We start from the raw sequence: 9,579 nt of genomic DNA, 5'->3' as shown, positions 1-9,579 counted from the left end.
TATTTACCTCCCATTCAACTGTACGGGACACCGTTCTTCAATTCCCCAAGCAATTCTCTTTTGAGCACCGTGGCTGCTCATAGATTGGCATTTCTCGCAGCCATGATTGGTGGGGTGGTGGGCTGAGGTGAAAATGTCAGGATATCATTCTCTGATGTCTCCTCACAGCGCCCATGAGCAGTCGCATCAACCTTCACCTTTTACTCAAGTGTCTGGTGTTTAAAGGGACATTTAAGTCCACTGCTGTTGGGCCTGTGATTTATCTTTGTGATACAGATTGGACAAATCCTGGCACTACATAATGAACAGGGGAGCACTTTAGAGTCTTGATGAGTGCAGGAAATGTGTGAGAAAATGCTACAATCAACAAGAAGTCAAAGGGCAAGGCGGAGCAGCAGTGTCCTTATTGTTCACCCTTTAAATCCTCACAGATCTTGACAGATGTGAAAGTGCAAGCTGTTTGATAAGAGGTCATAGCGCGCTTTTCACGTTGCTGATGTCTCTGCCCTCCAAATGCCGGTGCTGTTTTCCCAGAGAATTGTTGTAAAGACATTAAAAAGGTTTTCTTTTATATATATATATATATATATATATATAAAACCTGCTCTGATGTGCAGTAAATCACATCATGTTTATTAATATATTATATTATACACAGTGTATTTAGACTATAATAAAATTTCCATGTCACTTTCATGTACTTTTGGTACCACTACTGAACCTTTCTAGTATGCAACCACGTTTGATACGACGGTCTTATTCGCGTTAATATGTCCATTTTCATTAATCCAGATGTTGAAGAAACGCTGCTCTGACAAGCTTCAGAGTTTTCAACGCTCCTATAAATGCATCAAGAGTCCGGAGCGCCTTCCTTTCTACGTCGAGTCTGCCGCGGTGTGAGTAAGGCACCACAAAAAAAAAAAAAAACCTTACTGACAGCGAGTGTTTGCGCGCAAGAGAGAGGATCGAGACTTCGCCTGCACCTCCGTGTGCTCTGCATCTTTCCACCGGACCGCAGTGGATCCAACCGCCCGAACAGGACTACATCAACAGCACAAGATGTAAAAAGGAGGTGTTGTGCAGAGCGCGTTTCACTGGTCTGCTCGTTTGTAGGAGCAAAGCACTAAACGAAATCACAGCCTGGCTTTTTGTCTTTGCGCTCTTCCCTCACTGGTAAGTGGGATGCAGGATGCGCAGCATCACCAGTATCGTCAGAATAAACCTAACAGACAGAGCTTCCAGTTCAGCGGGTCTGTCAGATATTAAGGCAACTGGGTTGAAGACTAAGAGTGAAAAATAAAACTCTCCGCCGGCTTGAAAGGGACTGGTTTTCTTCGGGGGATAAAGTGAGGAGAGACATTTTCCCCAACTGTTTGGAATGTGGTTGTTTTTAATTCGTCGGGCACATTAATGCCCCGTAAAACAGGAAATGATCTGGACATTTAAAGATCAGACTTATCCGTACAGCTGTTAATCTGATCGGTAACGCATTTGATCTGCCCATCTATCTTCTCTGAGAGTCTCGGTGGCGGAGGGAGGCGCGGAACTATACTGGGAGAAACTCAGTTACACTGCAATTACGGTTTTCTCGCAAGACGACGTATTTCTGCAGGCAGTGGACACACACGAAACCTTTGCCAAACTAAGAGAGAATATATTTTAAACCCCAACAAGGAGCAGCGCAGCGACAACCAGGTAAAGAAACTGAGTTTTTAAAGTCGAAATGTGCAGTGCGTTAAAGCGAGAACGAGTAAACGTGCGTGAAGGGCTTTAACTGTGAATTTGAAAAAGATACAGTCGCGATAATGACATGAATAAACCTATTTTTCTTTACGCAGCAGAAGTTGAGGCGTTGATCATGCATCATATGGTCTCTAATGAAATTACACTTTAACCTGTATGATTCTGACTTCATATATGGTTCAGACTTCTTTCTGTAGGCTACCGAAAGGTAGCTGGTTCTGTGCTGGCGCTGGGAAACTCTTGCTGGAGCCTGTTGTTGCATACTGGGCCGAATGGAAGGTGTCCCTGTGCGGCAGTGCGCGGAGAGCGCGGCTGCGAGTCTCAGTAAAGACTCTCCAAGCAGTCACTGGTAGGAGGCAGAGGGCGAGGACGTCTCAGTCGTGAAGGATGATAGGACGCCTTACAGTGATAGGGCATTTAAGTGGAGGGATACGGATTAAGTGTACATTTGTTAAGGAGATGGTCGATTGCGTGTGGTTAAGTGTGGATTTAACACTCTTTACAGAGTTGGGGTTCGGACTTATGCTCGTTGGGTTTTCTTTAAAGGAAACAAAGGAATGACTGAACGGGATGTTTTAATAAGATTTAGAGAGAGAGAGAGAGGGAGCTGGATGGATGGAGAAGCACATGAGCTCACCTTTGGCTCCACCTTGTGGTTCAGTTGAGCATATTTTTGGCTCCACTCGTGGCACCCACAGGTTTTGCTGTCATTATTTATAGCATGATGGTAAAAATCCTGTTTGATTATCATTTGAAATAACTAGCTGATGTGAGGCGCAACGATGCTGTGGTGAATTTAATTCTGAGGCAAAGAATGCTCATAATCACAAACAGAGAGAGGAGATAGCCGATCACCAAAGGTTTCTGTCCACAGCTGTACATTATTTGCACAAAACCTAATGGTTTGAGTATCATTGATAATCTTGCCTACTACAAATGAACAATAACAACCAAAAAGAGGTATTTTCTCTTTTCCGAAGGTAGGTTATATTTCATATTTGAGTGTGTCTTTTCATTATTTATTTATACTTTTCTTGTTTCAGCAAGAACGTTATTGGCAAATGCAGTGTAGCTACCTGTAAGTGTTACACCGGTGCCAGCTGATGCTAGCATTTCTGTAAACCCAAGTACTTTGCGTTGATCCTAAAATGAGTAAGTACTGCATCCATAAACACAAACTGCTTTGCTGGCTCTGTCTTGTTTTAAGTCAGATATATTTGCTCTACAGAATCAATTTCATGTTCATAAGGTTATCTGCCACTTGGCAATTCAAGTTCACACAGTGTTTGGTGCCAAGTGAAACACCTGCCTCAAAGGAACACTTAAAGTTTGACAGCTCAGTACTGTGAATGCTGAATTGGCCGTATGTAGTTATGAATTGGGTGAAATTCAACAAAGTACTGTATTGTATATCCATTTCTAACAGAGATTTTTATTCCAAGGAGTTTTTGAAAGCCAGACATTGGGATTGGGCATTAAGATGATCACATTAAGAATAAATTTACTGAAAGCTCCAGAAAAGCTAGTAAATCGACCTTGGGCTGGATAATTTTATCAAATTCAGACAAGAATGAATTTTTACATCTTTTTGTGTAGGCCCATCAGCAATGACTAGTTTAACCATTCTGAAAATAATCAAAACCACCCAGACTATCATATTATTTAAGTAGTAAGGATAATAATTATACTACCTACTGTTCATCATGGAGGTGGGGGTGTGTTGTGTTGATTTTCCAGCAAAGTAACATTATGGCCACCTGCAGGCGTCAGTAATGTTAGTCCCACTGTTACATACCGTGTGACAGTGCAACCAAATATTTTTGGCAGAATTTAAAAGTTATTGTTAACTAGCTAGCTAAAATAGGTCATCTGTAGTCTTTAACTAAAAGTCTAAAAGCTCTGATTTCAGTTCCCTCTGAAAAGAAGAAGAAGAAAGTTTTTAAAGTACCAAAAAAAAAGTTTTAAATGTCATCCACAAGGGTCCTTAACACTTTTTTGTCCTGCTGTAGACAGCAATATTAGAAGTAAATAGATTTTATTTAATATGACCTGGATGGCAGTTGAAATGGATGGAATAATCAATTTAAATATGCCCAATATAATTAAGATCCAATTAGAACAGCAGTCTACTGCAGATCAGCTAGAAATCCAATGTTATTCTTGAATTAGTCAATTAGTTTCCCACCACTTCTCCAGGTCCAGGTTAAGGAGTAATTGATGAAGTTATGCATTACTTTGGAGAGAGGTTTCCAGACATGTAAAACAAATTTCCAAGAACATATTTTGTTAGTTGTCAGCTAAAGTCTCCCTGGAATCATTAATTTGAACAACAGGAACTGCTAAAATGATGACACAGATGACACAGTTTCACTATTATGATACTGTTTCACCCAAAAGACAATATATAATGTGATTACAATATTGCTCAGCCCTAACTGGGCCTTAAATAGCATCATGCATATATACACCTTTCTACTGAAATGTATGACTAAAGTTGACTTGCTACCGACAGGTGATGGCTTCAGTTATCTTAAATGCTTTCTTTTGATGTTACTTTTAACAAATCATCCACATATGACAGCATTTTATTAATTGGCTTTTAATAGAGCACATTAAAAGAGAGGAGGGAGCAGCAGTTCAGCCCCGACCGGACTAGTTCAAGTCACAGACCTGTTCTCGAGCAAGAAGAGGGTTCAGTTAGCAGATGAGTGGCCTCCAGGTAAAGTCTTACAGATGTGCAAAGTGTGACTATTCTGGATTTCAATTCTCACACAAATGCCAGATTTCTATTTTTAGTGGCACTAGTGAGGCTTTATGGCTGTGTTTTTGTGTTGCACTTGGTGGAGGTGCAATGCTAGTGTATTACTGGGTGCAGATTCAACGTGTGCTCCTATGCCTGTTTGTGAATTTTGTGGCTGTGTTTTATGGATCTGTTTGTGAGATGGGTAGAATGGTGCTGCTCAATGCACTTGCTAGCTGCTATTTATTTGTTTTCTTGCATGCCCCACTTGTTTGCAATGCTGTGTGTTATGAAACATTTCCACAGTTTTAACAGAGCACCACGGGGCATTGTTGACAGCCAGCATACCTGGAACAGAGGCTGGCAGTTAGGTTCAACCAAGGTGCAGTTTTTCAGCTCATTTGAGGTTAGTGCTGATTTATTGTTGCAGCGGAGACAGAGCCTAGTGTCTTCTTTTTTTTATTGGATATTATTATTTGTAATTATCTTTGAAATAGCCCACACATTATCGGGCTTACATGTATAGTGCCTGTAATTCCATTTATAGCTAGGCCATTTCATAGAATGGAGTTCTGTCTGTTGCATGAAAAATTCATCTAAAAATGTGCTCCATCTGAATTGGCCTTAAACGCACCTGTGTATGTTGCTTTTACGGGCTTCGTGAGCAAGTCACACAGGCCCTTGATTACATGATTGATTGATTGATTGATTGATTGGGATCATTTTTTTGCCATGTTGGCGTAGATTTTGGTGTGGTGGGGCGCCACTGAGGAATGTTAGCAGCGGAGACCCTGAAGTGTAATCTCCCCAGATAGCTGCATAAATCAGGTAGCTCACCTGTTATCTTGTTTATGTGTTGGAAATCTTTTCCTGATGGATCAGGCTTCTGGTGTCACTGTGAGAGTTTCCCCCCACCCTTTGTAGCAATACGGGGAAATTAAAAAACTTTAAACCTGGCTCAAAATCTCTGCCATCAGGCTCTTGCACAGCTGTTGTTGTGTTCTGTAGGCCATACTCTACCCCTCCAAAAAATTGAATCCAAATCTATTCATTACGTTTTTGGTTAAACGCCGGCAAAAACGCAACCCTTGCTCTTGGCAGAGGTAATAAAATGAAGGCGCTTAAGGCAAGGGTGAGGACCTCATTTGCAGAAACAGGAGCCTGCTATTCATTCAAGTTTTCTGTGTTATCTAATAGATAACAATATCCCCACTTTTGATCTACAGTTCTGTGAGAAATTACTATGATTGGATGGTGAAAGGTCAGAAACATGAAACAAATTTTACATCTGATAAGAGAGTTGTTATTCTCATAGCAGTTTAATTGGTGGTGTGTGTTGCCTCTTGGTATGTTTCCATCCCTCCAGCATTTCGACTTTCACACACTGGTCAGAGTCAATACGTGTGCTTTTGGAATCCATTAGATTGCCATTCACAGCTGGGGCCTTAAATTGTCTGCTTTAGTAAGCTATGCAGCCTGTGTTTTTCCACTTTTAGTGAAAGCTTGACCAAGCTACATGCATCTCAAGCCCATAAATTAATTAAGTTATTTCAGTCATCTGCAATGAACTAATTATGGCAATTTGGCAAAGTAAGTTTGACACTTTCCGAACAAGCTTTGACAAGTACATGCTTTATGAAATATGAGCACATGTTAAACAAAATTAAGTTCAAAATAAGGATACAAAATCATTTCCACCTTTCTACGTAGTAAGTCATGAGCTCAGAACACAATTTTTTTCTCCTTTGATTATCAACTAAATGTTCCGTTTCAACAGCATTTATTTAATTTTGACTTTGGACTGTTTCTGTGGCACATGAAAGGAATGCCACATGAAATGATTTCCTTTAATTTACAGGTGGTTTACATGAATGAATCCATGGCCCAGCTCTCAGGGATTGTGTGACATTACTGTCTGAGGGCTGAACGGGTTTAAGGCTAATTAATTATCATCAGCTGCTTTTGGGGCTGTCACATTTCCCAAAAATCACATTTGAATGATGTTCGCATAATACATAATGTTACTAACTTACTTTACTGAGAGGTCAACAGGACAACTGGTCAAAAGGTGATAGCCCTAGCTGCTCTCTGCCTTATAGTGAGGGACAGAACAGAGTGACAGTAACTAGTCCTTAACGAAGTCTGTCTTCCTGTGAGTTTAGAGGAACACCACTGCCGTGCTCTGCATCTGTTCTTCTTCATTTAGCCGGACGTCACTTTGGTGTGATTACATGCACACACTCTGTACAATAAATATGGACTTATTTAAAACTGAGGATCTTTTGTCTGTGTGCTGAGTGAGCTTCCTGTTTTCATCCTTGCCTCCACAGGTCACACATATTCATTGAACTAATATAGCTGGTGGAGTCATTTGATCAAGGTTACACTAATAATGCCCTTTACATGATAAACACAGCATCCGAGGGAGCTCAGGTATGTCTCCTCACCTTCCTGATTTCCACTCCTACTATACAGGACCGAACTGACTTCAGGGTTGAGTGTTTATGGCACATTGTTGGCTGGTGTAGATCCACAGATGTTAACTGAAGTGAGGAAAAAGTCACTTGTACTTATACTTGTATGTGTACTCTATCTTTTACCAGTAGGTACTTTTGCTTGTCTTCTTGAACTGTTTTCGTCTCCATCTTCAACATTTTCAATGGAAACTTTTCCTAGCATGATAATTGAACTGAAATGAATTGCCATTTTGTGTCCACATTCGTCCTGGACTATGCACAGCTCAACAAACCAAATCATGCATCCAAAGTTAATCGGACAGTATAATTACACAGTTGAACAAAAGGTCTATTTCTTCCTAAATCAAACTAGCTGAAGCCTTTTAAACCTTGGAGGCTACTGTTACTTTGTTTGTCGTAGTGTTGGCTACCTATGATATAAGATCATTGCCACCAGCAGTGACATCGACATTGTCTGCACAACAAGCTTTCCTGCAAGTATGTACATTATCTTGCTGTTTTAAATTTAGCTTTAGACCTTCAGATGTACTTTCAGTTGTGGACCATGAGATGTCTTTTCTCCCTGCCTCTGCTGTTCTGCGTGCACAACATTTCAACTGGGAGGAATGGGGATATTATTACTTGTCATCTGAGCTCCCATAGGTCAGCATTGAGTTAGTTACATTAAAACTGTTCCAAAAGTCAAAATTGATTCAGGTTCAGTGAAACAGATTAATGTTGAATCAAAACTAAATCATGCTCACTGTTGCAATAATGATGCTAGTTGTGTTTCACAAAAGTAAAACAGTCAGACAAAAATCTGCAGGAAATGCTGTAGGAATGCTCAGTTTGTAGGCACCTTTGCAGGGATGAGAGTCAGTTCATGCTGGATTATTTTTCTAGCAGGTGCTGTAGTATTTGGCTGTATTCTGTGGACTTTTAAACTGAAGAAGCTGGAAAGAGCAGTGAAAGATATAATTGTTTCACAATATGCAGTGAACTGCTGTGTGGGTGTGTGTTATAGTAAACAAGAATGACCATGATTGATGTCATAAACAATAAAAAGGGAACAGTTTGTGAGTATAAGTAGGCGTAATATCCTAGAATTTAAGATTTCTCACCTAAGGCCTATTATTTCTTATTGTTATTCTGTAGAACAATTTTGACTTGTAAAAAAGATCAGACTTTGTTGTTTTCTGTGCAGACAGTAATGGTCTAGTTATCCTTCTGTGTCCTTAGATAAATCATCTTTAAACAAATTTCAAAGAATGTAGGCTACTCTATTTTACTCAGTGACCACTTTATAAGGTACACCTGTAACACTGAATGCAAACCAATACAGCAGCTCAGCCTTAAATTCTATGGAGGAATTAGGGGGAGGGATATTAGAAACCAATTTCATTATGATGCCATCCAGTACAGCATCACTACTAACCACAAACTCAGCCATAACATTGCTGAATTAATACCTCTCAGAAAAAGGTTCATTATAAGCGTTTACATGTAGAATGCGTGACAGAGCTGTTTGTGTGGGATTGCAATAGGTGTACATGAAATGGCCAAAGAGTGTATTTTCTGAACTAAACATTAAGCACACACATAATGCAGATGTTTAAGGCAAATCAGAGTCAGAATCGACTTTAATTCGGATTTTGATGGTAAATTATTAGCAGTAGTGAGCCAGCCTCTTTTGTCTGCAAACATGCAGCTGAAAGATTGCTAGAACGTCAGACCTAAGAGTAACAAAGCTTTAAAAGTCAACTCGGAAGAGAAGAAAGTTATAGAAGGGGAAAGCCAATGAGAGTTTTCTGCCTCTGTTTTGAATAAGTGCCAGGCTGAGCAAACATAATATTGTCTGCAAAGGCCATTTGCAATGTGCTGACAAGAAACATGAAGTAAGATTCATGGTCTCATTGCTTTCTTGATCAGTTGATGGATTGGACATGGGAGCCCAATCCCCCAAAGTTGTGAAGGTTAACCAGCTACTGCACATCCCTCCTTTAGCCTTTGAAGCATGTACACCGCAGCTAGTGACAATACAGGCCAAAGACATCATTTTCCTGGATGCTGGTGTACTTCTGGTGGCATTAGTGCGGGACATTTGACAGTCTAAACACAAGACAAATCCTCTTTCAGATACATATTAGCAGTTTTCAAAATGTAACAGAAGGAAAGAGAGTGACTACAGGGGCCACATTCTAAAATCCTGGATCCTCAGGCACCAGAGCTGAACGGCTTGCGCAGAGATATCAGTTTTGCAGAAGTTGCCTGGTTTTGTCACATATCATTTTTGTAGCCTACTTTCAAGTCCAGCACAGATCAGTACAAGATTATGACAAGGTCACTGAGAATCACTGACATACCCTATAATGTACCTGATTCCTTTTCTTTTCTTATTTCTCTTATAACAGTATGCCTGTATGTGTGTGCTACAGTGTGCCTTTGGGAGTGGTTCACCTGACTCAGATGATCCATATCCACTGCACTACTTGTCAGCTGTTTGGACAGTGATAAATGAGAGGGAGAAAATGTGCAAGGCAGGCTGCCATAGATAAAGTACCTGCAAGTATTCTGACCTACCTGTGGTCAAGAGGAAAAAAAGAGATAGGAGAAAATGGACATACCATGGCCATGTGTTCC

The 9,579-nt window shown here is 40.3% G+C and overlaps 1 protein-coding gene across 1 annotated transcript in view; it reads left to right on the top strand.

The window, feature by feature from the left end:
* The first annotated feature begins 966 nt into the window (after positions 1 to 966).
* The window catches only part of grik4 (glutamate receptor, ionotropic, kainate 4), a 311,608-nt gene continuing 302,995 nt past the window's right edge, over positions 967 to 9,579 (top strand). The window contains 1 exon segment of the mRNA XM_020600102.1: positions 967 to 1,695. The gene's annotated coding sequence lies outside the window, so the exon portion shown is untranslated.

Source organism: Monopterus albus, unplaced genomic scaffold (assembly GCF_001952655.1).
Source record: "Monopterus albus unplaced genomic scaffold, M_albus_1.0 scaffold45.1, whole genome shotgun sequence".
Taxonomy (NCBI): Eukaryota; Metazoa; Chordata; class Actinopteri; order Synbranchiformes; family Synbranchidae; genus Monopterus; species Monopterus albus.
Note: the sequence above shows the minus strand (reverse complement) of the source record. Positions and strands in the feature narration are given on the sequence as shown.